The following is an 18,562-nucleotide window of genomic DNA, read 5'->3' as shown; positions in this document are numbered from 1 at the left end:
ACTAGCTTGTGCAAGCGTGATCAGAAGCTTCACAAGAGGGCTGTGAACTCAGTTGAACCGGCTGTGCCTCAGTATTTGCGCTGGTCTGAGCAACCCATTTTATGGAGTAGAGAGGATCACCCACCCCGGGTTGACAATCCGGGTCATCTGGCCTTAGTGGTGGCACCTCAAGTTGGGGGGTATAAGTTCACCAAGGTGCTCATGGATGGGGGAAGCAGTATCAATATTCTCTACTATGATACCTTCCATCGTATGGGGTTGACAGATAAGAATCTTAAACCGTCGAACACCATTTTTCATGGTGTGGTACCCGATAAATCTACATATCCGGTGGGCAAGATAGCCCTAGAGGTGGCCTTTGGAGATGATCATGATTCAAGGTCAGAAACATTGACTTTTGAGGTGGTGAAAATCAAGAGTCCGTATCACGCTCTGTTTGGGCGACCGGCTTATGCCAAGTTCATGGCGAGGCCGTGTTACGTTTATCTGTAGCTTAAGATGCCAGGTCATAAGGGGACCATCACAGTACATGGGAGCATGAAGATTGCTTTGGAATGCGAGGAAGGTGATGTGGCTTATGCTGAGTTGGTTTGTGCCATGGAAGAGCTGAAGTTTCACAAACACAAAGTTGATCCGGCAGATATGACTTCTTTGAAAAAGCCAACTACGGAGCACGATCCGGCGTTGAAGTTTAAATCGGCCACAGACACTAAGATGGTTGATTTTGTTCCTAGTGATTCATCCAAGGAGTTCAGCATCTGCGCTAACCTGGATCCCAAATAGGAAAGCGCGCTCATCGAGTTCATCCATGAGAACCGAGACATCTTTGCATGGAAGCCTTCTGACATGCCAGGTGTACCGAGGGAACTCGCTGAGCACACACTTAATATTGATCCTAAGTTTAAACCGGTCAGACAGTTTCTCCGCCGCTTCAACGAAGAAAGGCACAAGGCTATTGGTGAAGAGGTAGCTCGGTTGTTGGCCGCAGGGTTTATCGTGGAGGTCTTTCACCCAGAGTGGTTGGCTAATCTGGTGCTGGTTCTCAAGAAAAACAGCACTTGGCGTATGTGTGTGGACTACACAGACTTGAACAAGGCTTGCCCAGCAGATCCCTTTGCCCTCCCTCGTATTGATCAAATTATTGATGCTACGGCGGGTTGTGACCACTTGTGGTTTTTGGATGCTTATTCTGGTTATCATCAGATCAAAATGGCAGTTAAGGACCAGGAGAAGACAGCTTTTATAACTCCCTTTGGAGCCTTCTACTATGTCTCCATGCCCTTTGGGCTCAAGAGTGCCCAGGCGACTTATCAACGTTGTGTTCAGAATTGTCTTCATAAGCAGATTGGGCACAATGTTCATGCATATATGGATGATATTGTGATAAAGTCCAGGAAAGAGGAAACATTGATAGATGACCTGAGAGAAACCTTTGACAACCTCCGGGTTTACAAGATGATGCTCAATCCGGACAAATGTGTCTTTGGTGTCCCGGCAGGCAAACCCTTGGGCTTTCTGGTATCAAACAGGGGCATTGAGGCTAATCCGGAAAAAAATTCAGCAATCACATCTTTGGCTAAACCGGTGTGTATCAATGATGTTCAACGTTTAGCCGGACGGATTGTGGCTTTGAGCCGGTTTATCAGTCGTCTCGGGGAGAAAGCTATCCCTTTATACCAGATGTTAAAGAAAACGGATGACTTTGTCTGGAGCGAAGCGGCTGATAAAGCGTTTGAGGATCTCAAGAGGCAGTTAGCTGAACCGCCTGTGCTTGCAGCTCCGATCGATAAAGAGCCTTTACTATTGTATGTGGCTGCTAATGCTAGGGTTGTTAGTGTGGCTATTGTTATGGAGAGCAAGGAGGCTGGAAAGGAATATCCGGTTCAACGGTCGGTTTATTATATCAGTGAGGTGCTTATCGAATCAAAGCAGAGGTATCCACATTGGTAGAAACTGGAGTATGGGTGTTTATGGCAAGCCAGAAGCTCAAACATTATTTTCAGGGTCAACCTATCACAGTGGTCAGTTCAGCCCCTCTGGGAGATATCATTCTAAACAGAGAAGCAACTGGCTGGATTGCCAAGTGGGCTATTGAGCTTGGACCTCATGGGCTCAAATACACACCTCGCACAGCGATCAAATCCTAAGCACTCGTGGACTTCATCAACGATTGGACAGAGTTGCAGGCACTAGAGGAAAAGACAGATAACACATATTGGACTATTCACTTTGATGGATCCAGACAGTTGGAGGGTTCGGGGGCTGGAGTCATATTAACTTCCCCACGAGGTGACAAGTTTTGTTATGTTCTCCGCTTAATGTTCCCTTGTACTAAGAATGCAGCTGAGTACGAGGCCTTACTCCACGGTCTTTGGATGGCTAAGGAGATGAACTTAAGCCAGGTTAAGTGCTTCATGACTCGGATCTGGTGGCTCAACAGGTATCTGGCACTTGGGATTCTAAGGACCCACTCATGGTTGCGTATCGATGAGAGGTGGACATAGTGGCTGGTCATTTCATGGGTTATCAAGTTGACCATATAGACCGGCGAAAGAATGAAGCGGCGGATGCTTTAAGCTGCCTTGGCTCTCAGCGTAAACCGGTCCCACCAAATGTCTTCCTCGATGTACTGCATAATCCGTCGGTCAAGATACCAACAGAGGAGGAGTTGGCTATTCCTGACCCGGAGGCTCAATTGGTGGCAGCTTTGCATGTTATATCGGATTGGACAATCCCGTACCTGGCTTACATGAACCGGGGCGAGTTACTAGAGGATGAAACCTCGGCCCGGCAGATAATCCGGCGTTCCAAGTCAATGACCATAATCAATGGGGAGTTACATCGTTACAGCGTCACAGGGGCAATTCAGTGTTGTGTATCTCCTCAAGAGGGTTGTGAAATTTTGCGAGAAATCCATGAAGGAGATTGTGGTCACCATGCCGGTTCAAAATCTTTCATGGCTAAATCTTTTCGTCACGGTTTCTATTGGTTAACAGCTCATGTTGATGCTGAAGATTTAGTCAAAAGGTGCAATGGTTGTCAAAAATTTGCACGCCGCGCTCATGTCCCGGCTCGGGAGTTGAGGATGATTCCAATAACTTGGCCGTTTGCGACTTCGGGGCTCGATATGCTTGGACCCTTTAAAAGATCCAAGGACAAAAAGACCCACCTGTTAGTGGCAGTTAACAAGTTCACCAAGTGGGTGGAAGCAGAGCCAGTCAGTAAGTGTGATGCAGTCACGGCGGTTCAGTTCATCAAAAAGGTGATATTCCGGTTTGGCTTTCCACACAGTATTATAACTGATAATGGTACTAATCTGTCAAAGGGTGAGATGGAGGAATTTTGCCAGCGTGAGCACATCCGGCTTGATGTAGCATCAGTGGCTCACCCCCAATCTAATGGTCAAGCGGAGAGGCCAAATCAAGAAATTTTGAGAGGTATTAAACCCCGGCTTATGGTTCCTTTAAAGCGGACGCCGGGTTGTTGGGTGGAGGAGTTACCTTCTGTGTTATGGAGCATCAACACCACACCTAACAGATCTACGGGTTACACGCCTTTCTTCATGGTTTATGGAGCAGAGGCGGTTCTTCCTAGTGACATCCGTCACGACTCGCCCCGTGTGGCAGCTTATGTTGAAGCTAATAATGAGAAGGCACGTCAGGACTCACTGGACCTGTTAGATGAGGAGCGTGATCTCACAGCAGCACGTTCAGCGATTTATCAACAAGATCTCTGAAGTTATCACAGCCGCCGGGTTAAGACCAGAACTTTTCAAGAGGGCGATCTAGTGCTCTGGCTCGTCCAGGATCAAACTGATATGCACAAGTTATCCCCACCTTGGGAAGGACCTTTTGTGGTCAGCAAGAATCTGCACAACGGGTCATATTACCTCATTGATATTCGAGAGCACAAAGACTTACATAAATCGGAGGAGGAGACCAAGCGGCCGTGGAATATAGCTCTTCTTCGGCCTTACTATACTTGAGCCACTGACTCTTCTTATGTACATATTTATGACAGTGTATATATTATATAATAAACCGGAGCCTCGAATAAAGCAGGGTCTCTGTTCTTTTTACATCATGTGTGAGCCTACAAGAGCTTCTACTGACAAAGCGGCATTTTGTTAAACCGGCCTATACGGCCACACGGATATAAAGAAAATCACTAGGGGGCTTGGCCATATCCGAACCATAGCTACACCTCTTGATCGGTTTAAAACCAAAAAGGGATATCACTAGGGGCCTTGGTTGTCTTCACACCATAGCTACACCTCTTGATGGGCTTTAAGCCAAAAGGGAAATTATGTGGAGCCAAAGAGAGTCTGTTGCTTTAAACACAACTCAAACATAGGTAACCACTGAGCACATCTCACATATTACATGGGGGCTCCTTGCTTCTCAAAGAACAACAAGCTTGAACCCTTGTAATAGGCTATCAAGCCAGGCTTAGAAGCCAGGTGTATTCACCTAAAACCCCGGGTTATCCTGCCTATTTAAGCAAGCCACTACATCCAGGTAAACCTGGTATGACCCATCGAACGTTTGACAAGTCAATCCCATGGACCCTGAACTTGTCAAAGTTAAAACAGTGATTGGTTAAAGATTGAGGTCCATATTAAAAGGCTTTGCAAAATGGTTTAACTCAGCGGCCTAGCAGCCCATGAAAAGCCTCGATTTAGGGCCTGGCGGCCCATGAAAAGCCTTGCATATTTCTTGTATTTGTTGTTTTTTATGATAAGGGATTTATGAATATTTTCTGATAAACCGGTGTTCTTTACAACCCGGCATGACTTTCAACGCTTAGTTGTCAGTACATGATCAGTTTTAAATCAATAGTATATTCTTCCGGTCTGGTTTTTGACTAGATGTCACCAGCATTATGCGGCTATTATAGCCCAATGTGGTTTCTATATGAACCGGCAAGAGGGCAAGGAGTTGACAACACTCCGGATTGGTGTTTTTTTCACCTTTACCATACAAGCAGTTGGTCAGCCAACGAGGTATGTCACAAATATTATTTATTTTATCTGGTTAATATAAATCTTGGTTATCCATCCAAGTTATGTATATCTTTTGGGAATCATGACCCGTCTAGTGGTAAACCACTAGGACACTTTCAAGTTCTTATATGCAGGAAAACAAAGTATAATGGACTATGCATAAATAGATCCCAAAAGTGGAACAAGTTTTCCAAATATCAAGCAACACAAGCATGCTCGATGGCATGGCAGATAAAGGTGTTTCTGCTATCCTATTACAAGGAGCTTCAAAACGTCCCAAATTGAATAATTGTTTCAAGCAGTGGCAGACTGTAGCTGATAAACCGGTCGCCGGTTTAGGATGCTGCATCGGGATGGCTTGACGATTGAGGGTCATCTTGTGCAGTCACCTCCTCTTCATCCCACCCCAGACGCTGGAAATCAACCGTTGACCAATCGATTCCGGTTAAAGCTTGAAACACGGCCTCTTCATGGATAAGGCTGGAGGGGTCAATGTCAGGAGCGTAAGTATGCTTACGGATTGGAGGCACAAGCTCTTCAACATCATGGATCATAGCAGGCTGTCTCTTTCCATCAGCATCGTAAACCGGTTGGAAGTGAGATAAATCAGTGTCCTCCGCCAGTTTGCTGGCTATTGGCCGCATCTCCTTTGTCAGCTTTCGGAGATCATCATTGTTGAAGTATGAACCGTCCTCCTTCACACCTAGATATCCTTTAATGATATATGCCGCTTCAAGATCTGGAATCCATGCCTTGGCCCGGATTAGTGCGGTCAGCGCTCTTGCTCTTGCGGCTGCTTTCTTCAGTTTTGTAATCCGGGCAGGCAGCATGGCCAGCTTCTCAAGTGTTTCCTTTATCAATGATGGCGCCGGCTTGTTATATGCTGCAGTGCAAATAGCATGCTGGGATCCAGAATATAGCTGTTCCATTAAGGTGTACGCCGCTTTAAGCTTCATCCGCATGTCAGAGCCCAGATGAGCAATGCGGGTGCCTGTCACGGTTTAGTATCAGTAAACCGGTCAATGATAAGATCTTATGAATTAGACAAACGACATGAGGAGGTACTTACCAAACACAGCGGACATCATGGCATCAATCTGCCGCTTCAAGCCGGTCAGTTCGTCTACCACTGGTTTCAAGGCCGCTTCTGCGTCCTCGGCTTTCCTGGTTAAAGCGGCCTTTTCTGTTTCCCAGTCAGCACGCTCCTTGTTGAAGGTCTATTTCAACTTATCCATAGCTACCAGGGCATTGGTCAGCTCCTCTTTGGCTTTGGAAGCCTCTGCTTGTTGAGACCTTATGTTCTCTTGAAGATCAGTGGTTTGAGCATCCCTTTTACTCAACTCGGCCTGCAACGGCGAAGATATATCAACAACGGGATATGTATTTTCTAAGTACCAAGCATATAACAAGTTATGCACTTTGTACTTGGGGGATAATGCCTATTTGCTCTGTTATCAACAAATCTTTCACAAGTCTCAAGTACAATGCAAGCATTATCCTTAACACTTGGGGGCTAATGTACATTTGTTCAAAACTGACGCATTGATTCAAGACCCGGTTTACCTCTCAAAGCTAAATCGGCCCTTGGGGGCTACACCGATGAAAACTACATGAATACAATGATAAAGTATCGGTTTTGTTTTTACCGAGGACTTGACACATTGAAGATTAGCATGCAAGGATTAAGATATTACAAAGTCCCGGTTTATGATTGACATCATAAACCGGCCCTTGGGGGCTACTTGGGCTGATGTCTATACTTTGGAATCAAGAAAGGAAAGGTGATGAAAATACCTCATAGCGTTCCTTCATCAGGTTCACCAAACCGGCTTCATAATCACGGTTTGAGTGTAGATGGTTTAAAAAACCAGAATGGAGTTCTTCGACGCTGAGATGGGTGTAGCTTGACAAATCAGTGCTCCATTTACCCTTCTCCATGGCAGCACGCTCTTCCTTGGCACTATGTTTGGCCAAGATTACAGGATGGCCAGGAGAGTTGTGGCCCATACCGGTAATGATAACATCATCTCCTTGGCCTCCAGTAGTTTTCATGGGTGATGGTGGAGTGTCAGTGGCTCTCGCCGGACTGGAAGACCTGTCGTCAGCCCAGATTGGATCTGCCGGTTCACTATCAGGTACATCAGTGTCAGCTTCTGGTTGATTATCAATATTCAGATCTTGAGGGGGTGGTTCGTCAAACGTGGCTTCTGGATTTGGACCCTCCGGTTTAGCCGTCTGTTCCGGTTCAACCATTTGCTCTGGTTCATGAACCACCTGGTCTTCAGGCGGATTGTTCACCCGAGCCTTTTTGCTGGGTCTAGCTTTGGCCCTAAAAAAGCAGCAGATGTGAAAGTTAAAGCACACTACAAAGTATGAACAACATCAAAATAAGGAGTTCAAGTACTTACCTAACTACGGTTTTGAGAGGAGGAAGTTGGGTCGTTGTTGACTCGCCAGAGGATGAGGGAGGTGTCACCTGATAATTTGAATCGGACGGATTAAGAGGTTGTCGGAAATAACCTGCCTTGGGATAAGAATTGTCAGAAGTGGGGGAGACCTCGGATCGGTGCTTCTGAACCGGGGTGTCAGGTAAACCGGCTGAAGTGACCTGTTGGCCGCTGTGCCGGGTTGTCCAGCGAGCCTCGTGCTGCTGTGTCTTCAAAATAAATGTTGGATCCAAGTAAGCAAGAGGGTGAGAAAAGCTTACTTTCCGGACCGCTTGACGGGTTTTTTGTGTTGGCCTAGTGTCTGAACCAGAGGAAAGGGTAATTACCTCTACATCGTCAGCCTGGCTGCCCTCCACGTCCTCCTGATAAGTATCATTGTCAATGAGATGCATGAAAAGGGAGCCAAGTGAATCAAGTTCTACCTCAACTTCCGGTTCATCTGCGTCGTCATCAAGTTCCATGCTGATGCGTTCAGCTGCCTTCCGCTTTGAGGTTCTCTTGACGGCTTTTGTTTTGGGACGGGATGGCTTTGCCGCTTTCTCTGCAGGTTTCTTCTTCCAAAATGGATCATCACCCTATTTATAAACAAGCAGAAGGATATTCACAGGTTAAACAATTTAATAAGATGTTGAAGATAAAAAGGAAGGACAGTACTTACAGCAGGCGGTTTGTTTTTTGTGTAAAAGGGGTTTAAACCGGTTTGGCGGCAGACAGATTCCGATTCATTCAAAATCTTCTTGACACCCTCAGTAACTTCTTCATCAGTTAATTGAATGTTGATGTGGCGTTGGGAGTCTTCTCTCACACATTAAACCGGAGCGGCGGCTTAATGGCAAGATGCTCCAGGATATCCAGCAACGCACAAAGTTGACGCCTGATAAACCGTTGGCCATAAAGGCTTGGAGCTTGGCGAGTTGAGGGGCATATGAGGCCCGTTCCGTAGCACTTAAACGTTGCGGCAGTGGATGAGTGTTGGAGAGATGGTGGGCATGGTAGCCCGGCAAAGGGTTCTCGTCTTCACGGGAGGTATCTTTACAGTAGAACCAAGTTTGGTTCCAATCTTTGGGGTGGCTGTGCAGCTTGGCATGAGGAAATTCGACCTCTTTTCTTTTTTGAATTGAGACACCCCCAAGTTCAGTGTTCGGTCCGTCTACAAATTCAGTGCGCCGGTTCAGATGGAAAAAATCCCGGAACAACTCAGCAGTTGGTTCTTCCTGTAGATACACTTCACAGAAGACTTGGAAGTTGCATATATTGGAAACTGAGTTAGGTCCAATATCTTGAGGGTGGAGCTGGAAAATGGCAAGCACATCCCGGAAAAACTTTAACCCGAGCGGTTTGAAACCACGTCCTATATGGTCAACAAATACCACTACCTCACCCTGCTTAGGAGTAGGAGGATTCTCCGATCCAGGAACTCGCCACCGGATTTCATTCTTTTTTGGCAAAGTACCAATCCTGACCATTCCGTTAAGCTGTTCTTCCGTGACTCGGAAAGGAGCCCAGTTACAAGCATAGAACTGTTTGGCCATTGCAAGCGCAAAGCTGAAAGGAAATACCGGTTTACAAATCGTTCATGGTGATATATAAGATGCGACGGCATAAAGACATACAGGTATGTAAATTGCGTAAACCGGAGGCTGATACAATAATGAATGACAAGGCAATATCAGAACAAGGGTATGCACATGTTGTTAGACCGGAGTATAACAACGGAGGTAAAAGGCTTGTCCAGTTCACCAGGGGGCTAATGGTATATGATAGATTGCTTTTACAAAGGTAAACCGCTTATGTGGTAAAGAGGATATATATTTAAGGCAAGAATGACTAAGTAAGGTAAAACAGATTTCATAAGGTTGCAGTGAAATTTTGGATCTACCGTAAGACAGGAAAATAAAAGGATTTAGACCTAAAAGGTTGATCTCGAAGCAGTTTACAAGGGACCAGATCAGTGTTTTATGCGCATAAAGGTTTGTTTTGGTAACGCAAGATAAGCCATTACGTGGAATACATTAGGTTTGAAGTTTTTATCCATGGACTAAGAAGAAACAAGGGAAGAACAACGCCGGAGTCTCAATGAACTTCGATGAACGAGGAAACCCTAGATAGATCTACAACGGAGAAAGGAAGGGACTTACAGTGGCTGTTGAAGCAGCGGAAGTATGCCGCAGTTCTCTGGTGCAACTAGGTTGATGCAGTGGCCGGCGGAGAGACGGGGGCGAAGCTCGGTGATGGCGGCGGCGCTCAGAGGAAGAGATGTCGCAAGGAGGAAGAAGAAGTGAAGGAGACGAAGGGGAAAAAGGAGAAGGGCCCGTGGTCCTATTTATAAGGTGAAGCGATAAGCGACAAGTGCGGGAATCGAGGAGCTCAAAAATGGATAGTTAATAAGGATGTCGCCTTGATGGTTGGATATTCACTAATGAAGGGAATCTTCGGCTTCAACGAATAGATGATGTCAGGGCGGTTTACTACGGATCTAAAGGATGACATCACGGCGGTTTACCAGATTTATATGAAGGTGACAGGGCAAGAATTTTTATAAGTATTGAAGATTGACATGAACAAGTTCAAATCAATCTGGGGCCTAATGTTGGGGATATGATTACTGGAGGTAAACCGGCTAGGAGTGGCCGGGTTAGCTCCATGAAGATAGAAGCCCATGGAGACGTGAAGATGGTGGCGCTTTACGAAGGCCCAAGGCCCAAAGGCGGGGTAAAGCCTGTAGATGTAAACCGACTTTGTCATGTAACTTGTATTGTAAGTTAGAAGAATAGAGACTGAGCCGGACACTTCTATGATCCGGCCTCGGGACTTTGTAAACCGGTGGGCATCAACCTATGTATATAAAGAGACGACCCGGCCACGGTTTAGGGACAACAGACAATAACTCGAGAGCCAGGCAAAGCGGATTCACTCCCTGGTCATCGAAACCCTAGCAATACCAATCACAACTAGACATAGGCTTTTACCTTCATCGAAGGGGCCGAACTAGTATAAAATCCCCCGTGTCCCTTGTCCGGTTTAACCCCTTTAAGCTAACCCATAGCGATGGCTCCACGACTAAGTCCTTTCACGAGGACATCTGCCGTGACAAACCCACAACACATATTACATCCACTGGGCATCAAAGTTCGCCACCAGTGCAAATATAGGGAACAAAGTAGCATATCACATACACTAGTTGTCAAAGTTAGCGACCAGTGCAAATAAACGCCGCCGCAAAACAAGTTCAGAACTAAAACCACTCTAGAAGAGCTCAAGAAACAATATCCTGGGTACCCATAATGCTGGCAAGATGCTTAGCAAGCTTATTAACTTTCTCTTATTTGGCGCTTAAATCCTCCAGCGCTTGCTGTTGCACCAAAAAGTATGCAGCTGAATTTTGCAGGGACTTCCTCAGTCCTTCGGCCTCTTGTCGCAACATAGTTGATTTATGCCTTTCATCTTGTAGCTGAGACTGAAGAAGCTGAAGTGATTCAGGCAGCGAGTTCGAAGAGCTTGTGCCAGCGATACTGGTCAGTAACTTGAACACTACATCAACGCAGGACTGTGGGGTTGTCTCACTGTCTACAGGATCGTTTTTATCACCATTCTTGGAGACCAACGGGGTTGTCTCACTATCTTGAACCTTATATGCGTTACTTTCTCTACCATTGCATAGTGGGGTGCTCTTCTCCAATATTCTGTTTGCATTCTACAAGAGAAACAAGCAGACACATCACAGTTTTAGCATGTAGTATATGAAACTCATTTTGGTAAACTGGTTTAGTAGTAAGATGGACAGGATAACAACATGAAACAAACATATATCTGTGTACTATGGCCACTGTATTGTCCATATCATTATAGTTTATGTTTCCAAATCAAGATAGAGACACAGTTCTAATCATATATTTTTAAGACATGGCGGCATAGACAGAATATAAGTGTGAGAAACTACATAGCACTGCCAACATTTGTAATGTGCATCACATGAGAACATAACTATTTATACAACTGAAACTGAAATCAACATAGAGCAAGAAGTTAGAACAGCAATCCAGTTAAATAAATAGGTTTAGAACATACCTGTTACGCCATTGGAGTTTCAATTGGATCCTTCAAATTCGAAAGTAGTTGGTATGAGTAAATACAATGATGCAACAACAAAGGAGTATGGACCATAGCTACAGAATATGACATGAGAACAGTTGCTCTTCTGCTTTAAACATGGAGTTTGGGTTCGCTGTGGTGGTCTTCGTGCTTTGGGCACTGCACTTGCTTTACAAACTACTCGTGTGGGGGCACTCTGTGGTGGACATGGTGCTGTTCAAGGAAATATGCCCTAGAGGAAATAATAAAGTTGTTATTTATATTTCCTTATATCATGATAAATGTTTATTATTCATGTTAGAATTGTATTAACCGGAAACTTGATACATGTGTGAATACATAGACAAAACAAAGTGTCCCTAGTATGCCTCTACTTGACTAGTTCGTTAATCAAAGATGGTTAAGTTTCCTAACCATAGACACGTCTTGTCATTTGATGAACAGGATCACATCATTAGGAGAATAATGTGATGAACAAGACCCACCCGTTAGCTTAGCATAATGATCATTAAGTTGTATTGCTATTGCTTTCTTCATGACTTATACATATTCCTTTGACTATGAGAATATGCAACTCCCGAATACCGGAGGAACACCTTGTGTGCTATCAAACGTCACAACGTAACTGGGTGATTATAAAGATGCATTACAGGTGTCGCTAAAGGTGTTTGTTGGGTTGGCATAGATCAAGATTAGGATTTATCACTCTAAGTATCGGAGAGGTATCTCTGGGCCCTCTCGGTAATGCACATCACGATAAGCCTTGCAAGCAATCTGACTAATGAGTTAGTTGCGGGATGATGCATTATGGAACGAGTAAAGAGACTTGACGGTAACGAGATTGAAATAGGTATGAAGATACCGACGATCGAATCTCGGGCAAGTAACATACCGGTGACAAAGGGAATGACGTATGTTGTCATTGCGGTTTGACCGATAAAGATCTTCGTAGAATATGTAGGAACCAATATGAGCATCCAGGTTCTGTTGTTGGTTATTGATCGGAGATATGTCTCGGTCATGTCTACATAGTTCTCGAACCCGTAGGGTCCGCACGCTTAACGTTCGATGACGATTTGTATTATGAGTTATGTGTTTTGGTGACCGAAGATTATTTGGAATCCTGGATGAGATCACGGACATGACGAGGAGTCTCGAAATGGTCGATAGTTAAATATTGATATATTGGACGATAGTATTCGGACACCGGAATGGTTCTGAAGTGTTTCGGGTTTTTATCGGAGTACCGGGGGGTTACCGGAACCCCCGGGGGAAAGATATGGGCCACATGGGCCATAGAGGGGAGGGGAGGCAGCCCACAAGGGGTGGCTCGCGCCCCCCATGGGGAGTCCGAATTGGACAAGGGGAGGGCGCGCGGGCCCCCTTTCCTTCTCCTCCTCCTACTCCTTCCCCCTTTCCCCTTCCAGTAAAAGGAAAGGGGGGCGAATTGGACTAGGGGTCCAAGTGGGACTCCTCCCACTTGGTGCGCCCTAGGCCGGCCTCCTCCCCTCTCCCTCCTTTATATACGGGGGCAGGGGCACCTCTAAGCACATCAATTATTTCTTAGCCGTGTGCGGTGCCCCCTCCACCGTTTACTCCTCCGATCATATTGTCGTAGTTCTTAGGCAAAGCCCTTCGCGGATCACATCACCATCACTGTCACCACGCCGTCATGCTGACGAAACTCTCCCTCGACACTTTGCTGGATCAAGAGTTCGAGGGACGTCATCGAGCTGAACGTGTGTTGAACTCGGAGGTGTCGTACGTTCGGTACTTGATCAGTTGAATCGAGAAGACGTTCGACTACAACAACCGCATTAAACTAACGCTTCCGCTTTCGGTCTACGAGGGTACATGGACAAACTGTCGTGGATTTGTCACGGCAGATGTCCTAGTGTGAGGACTTAGTCGTGAGGCCAGCGCATCTATGCGGTAGCTTGAAGGGGTTGGTCGGAATCGAGAGATGCACGGCGGATCAACACACAAGACAAGGATTTGGACAGCTTCGGGCCCCGGGAAACATCATCCGGTAATAGCCCTACATGCTGTTTGTGGCAAGGTCTCGTTATCATCACGAGGGAGTCGCTGTAAACCGGCTCTCCTAGTTATGTCTAGCCCTAGAGATTGTTTCTTCTTGCTCCTCCCTCTTTGGGGAGCCCTGCCCCTCCTTATATAAATTGAAGGGGCAGGTTACATGTGGAGTCCTATTAGGATTATGACTAGTCTACCTTTTAATACAAACCGGATACAAGTCTGGGTCTTAACTCCTTGTAAGGTAAATATTCTTCACGCCTTTCCTCTTAAACCGGCCCACCATTAATATAAACCGGCCTTCTGGGCCTTGGTCCTTGTCATCCGTACACCGCCCGCCAGATTACCAGTGCGTCATAATGTTCAGGCAGGTTGCTTGTAAACCATCTGATCAGGGCGGGTCGCCAGTGAATCGCCAAGTGTCAACCGGGTCTCAAGTAAACCGCCAAGCCTGGCCGGTTCATACCGTGGGGTATATCCCCGACATTAGCCCCCAGTTTAATTTGGATTTATCCATGTTAAACTGATCCTGTAAAACAAACACAAGAACAACTTTGACAAGTTGTACTCCGGGTTAAAAATTATTGTAAACCGGCACTTGATCATCCTTAAGTCCTTGTCATTTCTTCCTTCTAAAAAATCCGAGTCAATAGACCAGCTTCATAATCAATTAGCTTGTAGAAGATATTTTGTAAATAAAGAATCCATTTGAATCGGCCTTCAATGCTCTGATTTGACAAAAATATTGGTCTTCAAATATTCAACTGATATCAGTCGGTTTGAAAATGTATAACTTGCCGGTTTATCATTGCCAAAATTACCAGGTTATAAAAACTAATGATCCCGGGTCATGACCATTTATAGACGCCGGGTTATGATTGTTGCCAACGCCGGGTCACAAAATTAATCTTCCTAATTTGCCCAAAACTGAGAATTTGAAGATGTTCCTCCTTTATATGCATATTACCTATAGCCCCCAAGTCTTAAGAGGAGAACATAGTGATAGCTTAAGACTTGTTTCAATATAAATGTTGCAACCTTGAAGAAATCTAGATTGTTCATCTCAGTCACTAGTCACAACTGAATATTCCATATTATGTAGCCCCCAAGTGTCGAGTTGTCATGCTTGCAGCAACCTGGGACTTGTAATTTCCTGATGCTCAAAAAACTTCAACCAGTGTAGCCCCCAAGGGTCGGGTCATTATGTAATAATGAGCAGGTATTTTATAAATATGGTCATGTAGATTTGAACAGCAACGTGTAGCCCCCAAGGGCCGGCTCAGTAAGATAATATTGAGCTGGGACTTTATATATACTTCATTGAAAATAACATCATATGATGTAACCCCCATCATGGGGCTTGAACCCACGTCCACAAGGTTAAGAGCTTTGTGCTTTACCAACTGAGCAATAAACCTTTTAATATAATGGATTAAAGTTTGTGTACCTTAAATTTTTTGACAGAAGCAATTGGTAGCCCCCAAGGGCCGTCTCATTACATTGTGATGAGTCGGGTCTTCAATAAGGTGAGCAAAAAATGACTTTGCATTAGCCCCCAAGTGTCGTGTTGCATGCTTGCAGCGACATGAGACTTGCATATTTGATGTAATCTCAACTTGAATAATGTAGCCCCCAAGTATCGGGTCATAAGCCTGCAGCGACTCGAGACTATTCCTTCAATTGTAGAATAAATCATATCCATTGATAATATAATAGCCAATGCGCTAAAGCGACTTTGAAAACCTTAATCATAATACTGGTTATTGATAACCATAATAAAATCCAGCCATGTTGGCTATTTGAAGATTTGAATAATATAATCCAATGATTTTATGAGCACATGATTCCAATGGCGCAATCCAAATATATACCGGCGACTTATAGTCCCAAGCCGGGCTGGTTTAATAAACACCAGATAATTTATCATCATACTGGCGACTTATAGTCGAAAACCAGGCTGGGTTAATAAACACCGGATAATTTATCATCATACTGGCGACTTATAGTCCAAAGCCAGGCCGGGTCAATAAATACCGGATAATTTATCATCATACTGGCGACTTATAGTCCAAAGCCAGGCCAGGTCAATAAACACCAGTTTATCATAAAGTGTTGTAAACCTCACCAAAGGAGAAAAAACTTGGCAAATAAAAGCATAAAAAGAACATGTGAGGCTTTTCATGGGCTTCCAGGCCCAAAATCGAGGCTTTTCATGGGTTTCCAGGCCACTGAGTTAAACCATTTTACAAAGCCTATTAAGATGGACCTCACATTAACCAATCGTCGTTTTAACTTTGACAAGTTCAGGGTCTATAAGATTGACTTGCCAAACGTTCGGCGGGTCATACCAGGATTACCTGAATGGAGTGGCTTACTTAAAGAAGGCAGGATAACCCAGGGTTTTAGGTGAATACACCTGGCTTCCAAGCCTGGCTTGATAGCCTATTACAAGGGTGTAGACTCTTTGTTCTTTGAGAAGCAAAGAGCCCCCGAGCAATATTTTGAGCTGTGCTTAGTGGGTGCCTATGTTTGAGTTGCGCTTTTGCAACACTCTCTTTGGCCCCCAAGTGATTTCCCTGGTGGCCTTACACCGATCAAGAGGTGTAGCTATGGTTCGAATACGACCAAGCCCCCAAGTGATTTATATATATAGCTTTATAAGCCAGATCAATGGGTAAACAGAACTCCGCTTTATAAACAGAAGCCCCCACGTGATCAATAATATGATAAGCCAATATGGCAGGATACCCATGTTTAAACCGCGCATCATGGCAGCGGATCCTCTTCGGCAACCTTTAACTTTTTGCAAGAGATAAATTCTTCTTGAACCGGGATTTTGAACCAGATATTGAGAGCGTCAGAGCTTTGCAAGAGATAGTTTCTTCTTAAACCGGATTTGAACCAGATACTAAGGGCTTCAGTGTTGTGTGGGAAACGGGATTTCCCTTAAACCGGACTATAAACCGGAAGCATCATTGTGAGTCGGAATATTTCTGACGGCCTTTAAATTTTCATCAATATAACAGTAGCCTTCGAGACCGGGTTATCTTTCCCTTCAACATCTTGGGGCACTTGAATTTGCTGAAACTGGCAAGACTTGCTGAATCATATCATCGTAGCCCCCGAGTCTTAAGATGACCCAAGGAGTTGTCTTGAGATTCTCAGTATTTGACCATAGCAGAAGGTATACATCATTGGTGTTGATAACGCAATGTGAATCCACAGAATGTTGAGGTAACTGTGGCGGGTTATAAATGTTCCCATATGAGCCGTGTCAGCAACTCGGCCAATGGTTCCTTCCAACTGGCTATTTGAAGTTAACCAAACTGTAGTGGCGGTGACTTGCGTGCCTGTCCATTGGGCCATCCAGTACAGACGGCGGTTGATGATAATTTGCCTCTAATTTGAAAGAAAACTGGGCTACCAGAGCAGTGACTAACTTTATACTCAATAAACAGCTCATGCAGACAGGTGCAGCCCAGTGTGTTGATGTAGACCAGGTCGCGAGAGAGGGACGACAAAGACGATCACGGCTTCAAAGGAGGCACAGACACATGAATCAGCCACGGCGTTGTAAACCGGCGTGGACGGGCGAGTTAGCCACATCATATTGATGTAAACCGGCCTGCAGAAGGGCGGCTTGCACATATATTCATTGAGCTTGATGGCATGGTAAGATACTAGCGCCTTATAATGGTGGCGCGAGTTATACATCCATGACACAGCCATAGCTTTTGCAGTGAATAATTGTCCTGCATAAAAAATATTGCAGACCAAGGCAAAGATAAACTGCTCTTTGACAAAAATAATATGTGCTAATAAAATATATTTTAAATGGATATCACCTGATGTATTTAGGCCAAAAATAATCTGCCATGAAGTTGATGATCACTAGGTGAAACTAAAATCACTCACGGGTGAATCGGCCACGGGAGCAGACAGATGAATCGACCGTGGCGTTATAAGCCGGTGCGGACGAGCAAATTGTCCTCCTCGTTGTAAGCCGATGCAGACGCGTGAACCGATCGTGAGGGTGGGCGGGCAAGTCATCTGTGGCACTGTAATGCGGCGCGAACGGGCGAGTCGGTCGGCGTGTTGATGTAAACCGGACCATGACATGCCTGTCCGGGAAGCCGTGCGGCACAACTGAACGTGCATCCATGGTATATCCCCACCCCTTTTTTAATAGTCGCCCTGCCTAAAAACATTACAAGCCAGAGTAATTGTTGTCGGATGAATTTAACATGTACTGATAAAATACATAGGAAGGATAGCACCTCATAGTATCATGGAGTGGTAGTAGCAGTTCACAGCAATTAGTACCAGATTAGTCAACTAGTACTCCTCGTGAGCACCAGGGAGTACTTGTGGTTGATGAAATCATCCTCGGCCTTTACCCAAAATGATGTAGCACCAGCAGCTTGTGAGTTGACGCCTCGGGGTTTGAAATCAGCAAAACAGTGTATCACAATAGAAGTTAACTATCTCGGCGGCTTGGTAATCTTGACAGCGACTTGCATGCTGCGGGCGACTCGGCAACTACGGTGGCTTGGAACAGGCACGAGGCCTCCACCGCTGCTTGAGGGGTTGATGAATCCGGCGAAACTGGGCCACGCCACAATGGCTCAGAGTCGGTTCGCAGAGAAACAGAGCAAGGGTGACTCGCAGGTCGGCAATTTGAAGTGACTCGGCACGAAGCCCTCCCGGTGACTCAGAGCAAGGCTGAAGCGGCAACGGCGGAGGTCGACCGACTCGCGAGCGGACCCGGCCCGCAGGAACGACGACAGCTCAGAGTAGGCGGCTCAAGGGCGGATTCCGTGGCGGCTCAGCATGGGCGGCGGCGGGTCAAGGCCGCTGCGGCGTAGCAGTTCAAGGTGCATCGGGTTGTAGCCGTGGCAGCTCTTGGCCACTGGAAGAGGCGAGTTGCGTCAGAGGCAACAGCATAGGTGACGGGGGCGCAGGTCACATCCAGCACGGATGGCTCGGCGGC

This window comes from Triticum dicoccoides, chromosome 2A (genome assembly GCF_002162155.2).
Source record: "Triticum dicoccoides isolate Atlit2015 ecotype Zavitan chromosome 2A, WEW_v2.0, whole genome shotgun sequence".
In the NCBI taxonomy this organism is placed as follows: Eukaryota; Viridiplantae; Streptophyta; class Magnoliopsida; order Poales; family Poaceae; genus Triticum; species Triticum dicoccoides.
Note: the sequence above shows the minus strand (reverse complement) of the source record.